This window comes from Trachypithecus francoisi, unplaced genomic scaffold (assembly GCF_009764315.1).
Source record: "Trachypithecus francoisi isolate TF-2019V2 unplaced genomic scaffold, Tfra_2.0 Lachesis_group0, whole genome shotgun sequence".
In the NCBI taxonomy this organism is placed as follows: domain Eukaryota; kingdom Metazoa; phylum Chordata; class Mammalia; order Primates; family Cercopithecidae; genus Trachypithecus; species Trachypithecus francoisi.
In genome coordinates, this window is record NW_022681453.1 from 97,594,081 (window position 1) to 97,607,001 (window position 12,921).

The window sequence follows — 12,921 nt, forward strand, 5'->3', positions numbered from 1 at the left end:
CACATTTTCTTTATCCAGTCTGTAATTGCTAGGCATTTGGGTTGATTTCATGTCTTTGTTGTTGTGAACAGGGCTTCAATGAACATGTGTGTGCATGTATCTACGTAATAAATTGATTGCTAGGTCAAATGGTATTACTGCTTCTAGGTCTTTGAAGAATCACCATGGTCTTCCACAATGGTTGAATTAATTTACACTCTCACCAACAATGTAAACACATTCATTTTTCTTTACAACCTCGCCAGCATCTGTTATTCCTTGACTTTTTAATAATTGCCATATCTGATTGGTGTGAGATGATATTTCATTGTGGTTTTGATTTGCATTTCCCTGATGACCAGTGATATTAAAAATCGTAGACATTCCCATTCTAGTTAGATAAATTTATGAGTTATTTTCCAGACATATGCAATATGTCTGGAATGTGACAGATAGTGAAGGAGATGACTGAATGAGAAGGTCCCAGGTTGGTCATTATGCAACAATCTCGTCTTAGGCTGTAGTTAGCTCATCTCTAATATTGGGTGGGTCCGTAGTGAACAAAAGAACACAAGCATCAAAATGATCTCTTATCTGTTGCCACAGTGTTCCTTGGCTCCAGAACTGAAAGAATTGTAGCACAATGTTTTGCACATGACAATGAGTGATATGACTGGGCAAAAATGTTAAACACTATGTGATTTGCATCTACTGTGATGAAAAGTAACAGTTGATCAAATTTACTTTAAATAGATACTAAAGATACTAAACTGCTATATAATCAAACTCTCCAGCTAAAAACTCATTATCTCAAGACATAGTCAATGTCAGTATATCCATGCCTCTTGAAAATTTTAATGTTATTCTCAGTTATATCATAGTTGTATTTTACCTAGAGTCATTGTTTGTATTAGTCTTAATACTTTCAATACCATTTCATAATCTCTCACTTATCCTGTATGTGGTAAGGCAATAAGAAAATTTTAGTTATATCTCTGCATTCATGATAAAGCTGGTCATAAATGTCACAAAGGACCCTTGCAGTAGACTTGAATTAAATTGGCTGTTAATTTCATCTAACCATTAACCTGCTTGATGACTTAAAAAGATATTTAATTTCAATTCAATTCAATATCTTTCAATTTCAACTTCCTAAAATTTAATATGAGAATAGGGCAATTCTATCTGTCTCCAGAAGTTACCTTGAGTATCCCAGAGTGTAGTATATGGACTTTCGTAAAAAGGGTAATGTATTCCACAATATAAGACCAAATCTATGTGATGAATCTAGCAATAAAATCAAAACAAAACCATCTGGCTTTTGTTGGGGTATCAATAAAAACACCTGATGGAGTATCTTAGAATCTGCTAATCTTTGGGTTAAAATTTTGTCCTGTCAACACAAAGCAAATTTTAAAGGGAAAATATTTCATAGAAATGTAAATTGCTACTCTAAAGCTTCAGGACAACCAGATAGGGTGACTTGTATGCATTTCTACCAGTGGCTACTCCGCCAATTGTAGTACCCTATGATAACATTCAGAAAAGTTGTATATATATATAAGGTAAACAGGTTTTTCCCTCTTCTCTTCACAATTGCTACTGGTCATTTTTATGTAGTTATATAGAAAATACCAAAACAAAATAAAGATGGTTTTGAAAAATCAGGATAAAACCCATACTGGATAATTGCCAGTTCTTCATAGTATGTGTAAAATAGTGTAATTAATGCCTACTCCTGGAGTTTTACTAGAACAAAAGAATAGACCCTGAGTGCTTGACATGGAACCCAATTATCCCAAAACATTAGCAATTAGGAGATTGTTTAATATGTGTGCTTGATGGAGAAAAAAATTACGATTATTTAGAAAATACTATTTGTTACATCTTTATATGTATTCTTCTGGTGAATGTGAAATGAGACAAATTAACTAACAGCTTGCTAAAGGCTAAAGCTGTTGATGTATTATTATTGCTTAATTAAATGCAATACTTGAAGGGTTTTAATACAATTTGTTCAAAGCTCATTGCCAATTCTTTAACCATTTAAAATTCCTTTATCATAATAGCACAAAGTTGGAAACAGCCCAATCCAGCTGTAGATTAACATGAATATGCTCTACTATTACAATTGTAGTCCTACTAAGATCATCTGATGAAGTAGAAACTTTCTTTGAAATAGAGTTGACATGTAAGTCTTTTAGTTTTCAAAGGGAGAAAAGTTTTTCAATATTTTTAAATTATAAAATTTTTCTTATATGATCTTGAAAAGTGCATATTTATATGTGTAATTGCATTAGTTAGTTTGTTTTAAAGTATGTCTTAGTCCTTCTTTGGGAAGAAGACTCTCCCAAACATTTAATTATTTTTTCCATATGATGCCTCACACTATGCCTATCTTATTTTATCATTTGTCATACTTTATTATATTTTATCTCTATGTGTATGTTTGTGCATGTCTCTTCCTCCAGAGTTTTAGCTGCACTAAGGAAAAACTGTTTTTTTCATCTTTGTTTACACTTAGTAATTTGCCTAGTACCTAGGAAGGAGAGGCACTCAGTAATATTTGAAATGCATGGGTAAATGAAGGTATCAGGTACATATCTTTAACCTTTACATCAAGTGAGACATATCAGCTGCTATTTTCCAAAAAATTAGTATTTAACAAATGGTACGAGTTATCAAGAGTCTTTTCCAATATCACCCAATGATGTTACATAAGATAGCCCTCTCCTCCTACCCAACTATCCACTCTCTGCTTTATATGTTGGAAGTATCTTCAAATGTCTGGTGTTCTTTGGATGTCCATTAATATTCAATGGTAGACACAGAAGCTCTGTGTGCCAAGGTGTATCTTCTTAAGACAGGGCTTCATTAAATTTTATTGGTTAGTGAGCTGGTTATTCCATGAGCAAAAGAGAAGCTATTCTCTGGGCTGTTCAATTACTATAGTTAAGAATCTTCTAGTTTTCTAGTTTTTTATTTTATTTTATTTTATTTTTTACTTGGAGATATTCTGGGAATAGTAAGGGGTAATGGAACTAGAGATTCCACTCTTTATTACTACGTAGATCTGTATTTAATCCACCCGTGCTGTGCCTTGTACCTAGTCAATCTCCAATTTCTCTCCTGGAATGAGAGTAGAGAAAATACTGCCTAGCTACAAAGCATGGTCTTGGGACCCAGCCATGGTTTTCCATAGCATAAAAGACTTATAACCTGTTTTCAGCTCTGTGCTACACCTCACCTTTTCAGATGTCATGTGTTTTTTTAGTGCCAAGCCTTTCATGAGTACTCAACGGTGCACCACCACTCATTTATCTGCTCTCTTTCATTATCTATAAATTTTTCTATCTCCTAGAAAATACAGAACTGTCTTTTCTGTTTTCATGTTATTTCATTCCTGTGGCTTAATGTCATTTCCTTTCTTTACTACCATTTTAGCAGGGGTGTTATGGATGAATGCACAAAAACATGATGCTTAATTAACCTTTCAAAGTTAAAGGAGAAACTCTCTGTAGAATAGATAGGCAAATATTTGGTCCTAAGTATTATGAAATATTGTACACTATGCTCTGTCACAGAATGGTATTACAACATGTATAGTTTATATGTGTTTTTCCTATGTTATTGCCGTAACTATAAATCTCCATTTAAAATATTGACAGAGTAATGATTATTTGCTTTCAGTTGCGTGTTTTTTCTTGCTCTTCCTCTCCTTTTTGAAACTTCAATTTCTATTAGTCTCCTGTTTTCTACACATCAAGCTTTATTTTCTTTTCTAAATGGTGACAGAACCGTGAGAGAATTATGTTACCGTGTAATGATTTACCATTGGCTTGAATTCAGTTATTTATGTTTACTTGCTCCTATATTGTGTATAAAGTAAACAATATTTGCCGTTTCATAACTGTTTGATATGAAATAGAAAGGAAAAGCTTTTTTAGCTACATCCTCGGGTGGGGGCTAGAAACTATCCTATTAAATAATGCAGTTTGAATTATCCTATTGGCAGAGCTTCACTGGAATATGGCAAGCTGGCAGTAATTACCACTTTGCATGATAATGATTATTACTACTACTTCTAGTAACAGTCACTACTTGAGTCCAATACCATGCCAGATACAGGAACCTCATATGTATTGTGAAAGAGAGAAGTATTAGTGTCCCCATTTCACACACTACAAATGGTCTCTCCTAGGGTCAACCAGCTAGTAAGTGGGATATATTGGGTTGAAACCATCTTATGGCTGATTTCAAAGTATACTTTTCCCTTAAAATACCATTAATAAAAAACAAGTATGCATAATTATGTTATGTTAAAGTCAACAATGCTGCTAAGAGTAGTTATGTGGACAATGAATATTTTAAAGTTTGAGTTGCTGTTTTTATAGAATCTCTAGCACAATTCTACCAGCTCAAATTCCAGCCCCTTACTTTGGTGCTCAGCTTTGTCCCCAGGCCTGTTCTGTTTCTTCTGCCCATTCTCTGCTTCTTTACTGTTTCACTAGTAGAAGCCCATAGCCCAGGTACAGCCTTTTTTGTATAACAGCTTTACTGAACTGTAATTTATATATTATAAAATACACCCACTTAAAGTCTGCAATTCAGTGCCTTTTAATATGTTCAGAATTGTACAGCCAACATCACAATAAATCTTAGGTAATATTTGTCATCCCAACAAGAAACTCCATACCCATTAGCAGTCACTCTCCACGGTCTGTCCCCTTGTCCTAGGCAACCCCTAATCTACCTCCTATCTCTATAGACTTGCCTATTTTGGACATTTTATATAATTGGAACCATATAATTTATAGTCTTTTGAAACCTACTTTCACTTAGCATATTTTTCAAGGTTCATCTATGTTGTAGCATGTGTCAGAACTTTGTTCAGTTTTATTGTAGAACTGCATGGATATCCCATATTTTTGTAGGAATGACATATATTTTTATTTATCCCCTCATTAGATGGAGGGCATTTGAGTTATTTCCAGTTTTGACTGTTATGAATAATGATGTCATGCACACTTGTGCACAAGTTTTTGCATAGTCATATATTTGTATTGAATTTATCTCTATCCTTAGGAGTAGAATTGGTGATCATATGGTAACTCTATATTTAACCTGTTCAAGGACTGCCAGATTGTTTTCCAAAGCATCTGTACCATTTAACATTCAATGTGAGGGTTTCAATTTCTCCATATCCTTGTCAAATGTGTCTTTTTAATTATAGATTTCCTACTGGGTGAACATGGTACCTCACTGGTGTTTTGATTTGTATCTCCCTAATGAGTAATGATGCTGAGCGTATTTTCATGTGCTTATTGGCCATTTGTATAGCTTTTGAGAAATAGCTATTCAAATATTTTGTCTATTTTTAGTTGTATTATTTAATAGTAAGAGTTTTTAATCTATTCCAGATATAAGTCCTTTATTTGATATATGATTTGCAGACATTTTTCTCCAATTCTATGGGTTGTCTTTAAAATTTTTTAAAATTCAAATTATAGTAGTATATATTTATGGGGTATGAGGTGATGATATGTTTATGAATACAATGTAGAATAATTAAATCAAGCTAATTAACATATCCAACACTTTAAATACTTATTGTTTTTTGTGGTGAAAACATTTGAAATTTGTTCTCTTATCACCATGCTGTGCATTAGAACTCAAAAACAAAAACAAGAAAAGAAAGAAAACCCAAAACTTATTTTTTCTGTCTAACTGAGGCTTTGTATTACCCCCGGTCCTTAGCCTCTGGTAACCACCATTATACTCACTACTTCTATCAGTTCAATAGTTTTAGAGTCCACATAAAAGTGAGAACATGTAGTATTTGTTCTTTTGTGTCTACCTTATCTTATTTAGTGTAATCTTCTCTAATTCCAACCATGTTGTTGTAAATTACAGAATTTCTTTCTTTTGTAAGGCTAAATAATGTTCCATTGTGTATATATACCACATTTTCTTTACCCATTTTCTACTGATAAACACTTAGCTTGATTCTATATCTTGGCTGTTGTGCATAGTGCTACAATAAACATGAGTGAACAAATATATCTTCAACATACTGATTTCAAATCTTGCAGGTAAATGTCCAGAAATATGAATGCTGCATGATATAATAATTCTATTTTTAGTTTTTAAGGGAATCTCCATACCGTTTTCCTTAACGACTGTACTAATTTACATTCCCACCAACAGTGTATAAGGGTTCCCTTTTCCTCACATCCTTACCAACACTTGTTATCTTTAGTCTTTTTGATAATTACCATTCTGAATAGGTGGGAGGTGATATCTCATTGTGATTTTAATAACATTTCCCTAATGATTGGTGATATTGAACATAATTTTACCCATACATTGGCCATTTGTATGTCTGCTTTTGAGAAATGTCTATTCAGGATCCTTGTCCACTTTTTAATCAGATTATTTATTTTTCTTCTACAGAGTTGTTTGAGTTGCTTATATATTTTAGGTATTAGACCCTTATCAGATGTATTTTGCCAATATTTTCTCCCAATCTATAGGTTGTGTCTTCATTCTGTTGTTTCCTTTGTTATGCAGAAGCTTTTGATTTTGATGTGATCCCTTTATCTATGTTTTGCTTTTGTTTCCTGTGCTTTTGGGGTCAAATCTAAAAAATCACCGTCCTGGCCAGTGTTGTGTGAAGTTTTTCTGCTATGTTTTCTTCTAGTAGTTTTATGGTCTCAGGTCTTATGTTTAAGTCTTTAATATCTTTTGAGTTGATTTTTGTGTGGGGTGTAAGATACACAATACCCGATTTATTCTTTCGCATTTAAATAATCAGTTTTCCCAGCACTATTTATTAAAGAGACTGTCATTTTCCCGTTGTTTTTTCTGGGCACTCTTGTCAAAAATCAATTGGTGGTACATCACCGTGTTCATTTCTGGGTTCTTTATTCTTCTGTTCCACTGGTCTATGTGTACATTTTTATGCCAGTACCATGCTGTTATAATTACTATATTTTCGTAGTGTAGTTTGAAATTAGATAGTGTGATGCCTCCAGCTTTGTTCTTTTGGTTCATAGTTGTCTTTACTATTCAGATTTTTTTGTGGTTCTTACACATTTTAAGATTTTTTTCTGTTTCTAAGAAAAGTGACATTGGAATTTTGATAGGAATTGCATTGAATTTGTGGATTGCTTTCAGTAGTATAGACATTTCACAATTCATATTTTCACCATACGAATTCTTCCAATTCATGAACATGAGATATCTTTTCATTTATTTGTGTTTTCTGAAAGTTCTCTTAACATTTTATCGTTTTCAGTGCATAAGTCTCTCACCTTTTTGGTTAAATTTATTTCTAAGTATTTTATTTTATATAGCTTTTGTAAATCGGATTGTTTTCTTGATTTCTTTTTTGGAAAGTATGTTGTTAGTGTATAGAAATACTACTGATTTGAGTATGTCAGTTGAGTATCCTGCAACTTTACTGTACTCCCTTATTAGAGTTCTAACAGTTTTTTGGTCAAATCTTTAGGGTTTTCTATGCAGTCATGCAGTGCATGAGAACATTTTGGTCAACAATGGATCACATATATGATGGGGGTTCCACAAGATTGTAATACTGTATTCTTATTATACCTTTTCTGTATATAGACACACAAATGCTTCTCATTGTGTTACCATTGCCAGTAGTATTTAGTGTAGTAACATTCTGTACAGGTTTGTAGTTTAAGAGAAATAAGCTATAACATAGAGCCTAGGTGTTTAGTATACTGTACCATATAGGTTTGTGTAAGTACACACCATGGTGTTCACACAATGACAAAATTGCCTAAGGATGCATTTCTTAGAACATATTCCCATCATTATGCAATGTTTGCTGACTAAGATCATATAATCAGCAAACAGTGAAAATTCCACTTCTTCTTTTTCTGTTTAGAAGCCTTGTTTCTTTCTCTTGCCTAATTGCTCTGGCAAGAACTTTCAATGCTGTGTTGAACAGAAGTGGCAAAAACGGGTCTTCTTGTGCTTGTTTCAGGTCTCAGAGGAAAGGATTACAGCTTTTCCCCATTGAGTGTGATGTAACCTGTAGTTTTATCATATATGATTTTTGTTGTGTTGAGGTACGTTCCTTCTATAATTAATTTGTTGAGAGTTTTTATCATGAAAAGATGTTGAATTTTGACAAATGATTTTTCTTTTTCTTTTTATTTTTTTTAATGAAGAAGTATTTTATTATTTTGCTGCAAAGCTGTTGCTTCACCATATAAAAATAGCACCAGCAAATGCAGTGTATTGCAAAATCAAGATAGTGGTGTGTCATCTGACACTGGAAAAGCAACAAAAACTTCTTCACTCCCGGTTATTTCCAATGGAAAGATCATTAAGTATTTCATCCCAAATCCAGGTATGGATATATGCAAGTTACAATATTATATAAGGCTTAAGAATAACAACGTTATCTTTGAATTATGTAATTTTTAAAACTAGTTTTTACCATGGATAATTTAATGAATTCTGAACACTAGAGCCTAGTCTAAAATCTATAATCATTAGAAAGTTAAAGGGCATTTTCCTTCATTAGCAGCGTTAACAGTAGTTTTTTTCTTCCCCATCGGTAGTGCTAAAAGTTGCTATTCTAAGTCTTCTATCCACCACTAATTTAAGACAATCTGCTGGGTTGCGGTATTTCATACTAGTTTATTTAGCGGTTCCATTTTCACTCCTCAATAGATTTGATGTATTTCTCATATGCTTCTTCACTCATAAGTTCATCTAGTTCTGAAGGGTTACTCAGTGTCATCTTGATCAGCCAATCATCTTCATAACAAGATTTGTTTACAAGTCCTGGATTTTCTGCAAGAGCTTCGTTAATTTCAGTTACTTTTCCTGATAAAGGAGAATAGAGTTCACTAGCAGCTTTCACATTTTCCAAAGCACCAAACTCATCTTGTTTGTTCAATTTTGTCCCAACTTCAGGTAGACTACAGTAAACAACATCTCCCAATGCTTCCTGTGCAAAATTGCTGATTCCCACTGTTCCAATACCATTTTCTGTTGTTACCCATTCATGTTTCTCTGTGAATTTACGCACCGAGAGCAGAGCGGGTCGCGTGCGCAGTGTCCGGACGGCGCCCGCCCCCAACTGCCAGGGCCTCAGCGGGCAGGGCACGGCGGGTGACGGGACCGCGCAGGGTGCAGAGCAGGTCCCGCACGCTCCTCACCACTCGCAGCGCCATGTTCGCAGGGACTGGGGTCGCCGACAAGTGATTTTTCTGCACCTAATGAGATGCTCATATGGTTTTTGTCCTTCATTCTGTTAATGTGATAATCATAATGTGTTAAACCATATTTGTGTCCTAGGTATAAATTCCACTTGATCATGGTGAATGGTCCTTTTAATGTGTTGTCAAATTCCATTTCCTAGTATTTTGCTAGTATTTTGTTGAGAATTTTTTCATCTATGTTCATCAAAGATATTGGCCTGTGATTTTCTTTTTTATGATACCCTTGTCTGGCTTTGGTAAGACAGGGTAATGTTGGCCTCATAAATAAAGTTTCAAAGGATTCCCTCTCCATCAATTCTTTGGAAGTTAAGAAGGACTATTAATTCTTTAAATGTGTGGTGGAATTCACCAATGAAGCCATTAGGCCTGAGGCTTTTCTTTGATAGTGGACTTCCTATTACTGATTAAATCTTCTTACTTATTTTTGTTCTGGTCACATTTTCCACGGGTTGTCGTTTAACTTCCTTAGATAGTGTATTGTGAAATTTTCAAATTTGATGAAGTTCAATTTATCTGTTTTTATGGTGTTGTGCTTTTGTGTCATATCTAACAAGGCTTTGCCTAAGCCATGGTCAGAAAGTTTATTCCTATATGTTCTTCTAAGAGATTTAGAGTTTTAGCTTTTACACTTATGTATTTGACCCATTTTGATTAGTTTGTGTGTCTAATGTGAAGAAGAAATCCAGCTTTAATGTGAATATTCAGTTCTCTCAGCATTATTTGCTCAAAAGATGATTCTCTTTCTGAATTGTTTTATACCTGTTGAAAATCCACTGATCATAAATGTAAGGGTTTACTGTTGGACCCTCAATATTATTCTGTTGAGCTATGTATTTATCCTTATGCCAGTAGTACCCTTCCCTGATTACTGTAGCTTTGTGATTAGTTTTGAAATTCAAAAATGTGAGTTGTCCAAATTTGTTCTTCTTTTTCAAGATTGTTTTTACTATTCTCCATCTCTTGAATTTGGAGACTGAAAATGGTAAAATTTTCAAGCGAATTTTAGAATTACCTTGTAAATTTCTTTATCAAAAGGAGTTTTGATAGGGATAGTGATAAGTTAGATTGACTTAGAGAGTATTGTCATTTTAACCATTTTTGTCTTCCAATCCTTGAACATGGAATGGCTTTCCAATTATTTAGGTCATTTTTAATTTTTTTCAACACTATTTTGTGGTTTTCAGACTATAAATTTTATAGTTCTTTAAGTTTATTTTCAAGTATTTTATTATTTTTCATACTACTGGAAATGAAATTCTTTTTTTGTTTCTTTTTTTTTGGATTATTTATTGCCAGTGTGTAGAAATACAGCTGAATTTTTTAGATTGATCGTATAACCTGTAACCTTGCTGAACTTCTTCAATAATTTTAATAAATTTTAAGTAGAATCCTAGAAATTTATATAAGATTATATAGCTCTGCAGTTACAGATTTACCGTTTTCTTTTCAGTTTGCCTACTTTTTGTTTTTTCATTTTCTTGTCTAATTGCCCTGGATAGCACCTCTAGTATGACACTGAAAAGATGTGGTAAGGAGAATATCTCTTTTTTCCCCTGATATTAGGAAAAATCATGTAAGTTTTCACTATTAAGTATGATGGTAGCCATAAACTTTTCATAGATCCTTTTTCTTATCAAATTGAGGAAGTTCAGCTTTATTCCTAGTTTTCTGAATGTTTTTCACTAATGGGTGTTGATTTTGTGGCTTTTGTCCTTTATTGTATTATTAAGGTGTATTGTAATAATGAATTTTTGAATGTAAAACTAACCTTACATTTTTGTGATAAATCCAACTCAGTAATGATATGTTGCCATATGTTGTGGGTTCTATGTTTCTAGTATTTTGTTGAGGACTTTTGTATCAATATTTATAAAAGATGTTGGTATGTAGGTTTGTGTGTGTGTGTGCATGTGTGTGTTTTGCACATAAGGTCTTTTTAATTCAGAACACTGTCCTCATAGAATAAGTTAGGATATGTTACTTTTTTAGGTTATGGAGAAGTTTGTACACAATGGTATTAATTCTTAAATGCTTGGTAAAAATCACCAGTTAAGCTATTTGAGATTCTGCTTTTCTTTATGGGAAGTATATTAATTACAAATTCAATCTCTTTACTTGTTGTAGATGTAATCAAATTTTCAATTCCACCTTGAGTCAGTTTAAATTTTTTTTTATCTATACTTTTTATTATACTTTATGTTCTGGTATACATGTGCAGAACATGCAGGTTTGTTACATAAGTATACATGGGCCATGGTGGTTTGCTGCACCCATCAACCTGTCATCTGCATTAGGTATTTCTTCTAATGCTGTCTCTCCCTTAGCTCCATACCCCGGCAGGCACCAGTATGTGATGTTCCCCTCCCTGTGTCCATGTGTTCTCATTGTTCAAATCCCACTCATGAGTGAGAACATGCAGTGTTTGGTTTTCTGTTCTTCTGTTCCTGTGTGGGTTTGCTGAGAATGATGGCTTCATCCATGTCCCTGTAAAGGATATGAACTCATCTTTTTTATGGCTGCATTTTATTCCATGGTGTATATGTGCCACATTTTCTTTATCCAGTCTATCATTGATGATCATTTGGGTTGGTTCCAAGTCTTTGCTATTGTGAATAGTGCCGCAGTAAACATCCATGTGTATGTGTCTTTATAGTAGAATTATTTATAATCCTTTGGATATATACCCAGTAATGGGATTGTTGGGTCAAATGGTATTTCTAGTTCTAGATCTTTGAGGAATTGCCACACTGTCTTCCACAATGGTTGAACTAATTTACACTCCCACCAACAATGTAAAAGCATTCCTATTTCTCCACATTCTCTCCAGCATCTGTTGTTTCCTGACTTTTTAGTGATCACCATTCTAACTGGTGTGAGGTGGTATCTCATTGTGGTTTGATTTGCATTTCTCTAATGACTAGTGATGAGCTTTTTTTCATATGTTTGTGGGCTGCATAAATATCTTCTTTTGAGAAATATCTTTTCATATCCTTTGCCCACTTTTTGATGGGATTGTTTGTTTTTTTCTTGTAAACTTGTTTAAGTTCCTTGTAGATTCTGGATATTAGCCCTTTGTCAGATGGATAGATTGAAAAATTTTCTCCATTTCATAGGTTGCCTGTTCACTCTGATGATAGTTTCTTTTGCTGTGCAGAAGCTCTTTAGTTTAATTAGATCCCATTTGTCAATTTTGTCTTCTCTTGCTATTACTTTTGGTGTTTTAGTCATGAGGTCTTTGTCTATAGAATTGAATAAGTAGAAGAAAGAAATTCAGAGCTCAAAGACAAGGTCTTTGAATTAACCCAATCCAACAAAGTCAAAGAAAAAAGAATAAGAAAATACGAACAAAGCCTCCAAGAAGTCTGGGATCATGTTAAAACACCAAACCTAAGATAACCAGTGTTCGTGAGGAAGAAAAGAATTCTAAAAGCTTGGAAAACATATTCAGGAGTATATTGGAGGAAACCTTTTCTGACCTTGCTAGAGACCTAGACATCCAAATACAAGAAGCACAAAGAACACCTGGGAAATTCATTGCAAAAAGATCTTCACCTAGGCACATGCTCCTCAGGTTATCCAAAGTTAGTGTGGAGGAAAGTCTTCTAAAAGCTCTGAGACAGAAGCACCATGTAACCTACAAAGGAAAATCTATCATATTAATAGCAGATTTCTCAGTCAG

The 12,921-nt window shown here is 33.7% G+C and overlaps 1 pseudogene; it reads right to left on the minus strand.

Moving 5' to 3' along the window:
• Positions 1–8,182: 8,182 nt before the first annotated feature.
• Positions 8,183–9,194, minus strand: LOC117083651 (annotated as a pseudogene).
• Between the last annotated feature and the right edge of the window lie 3,727 nt (positions 9,195–12,921).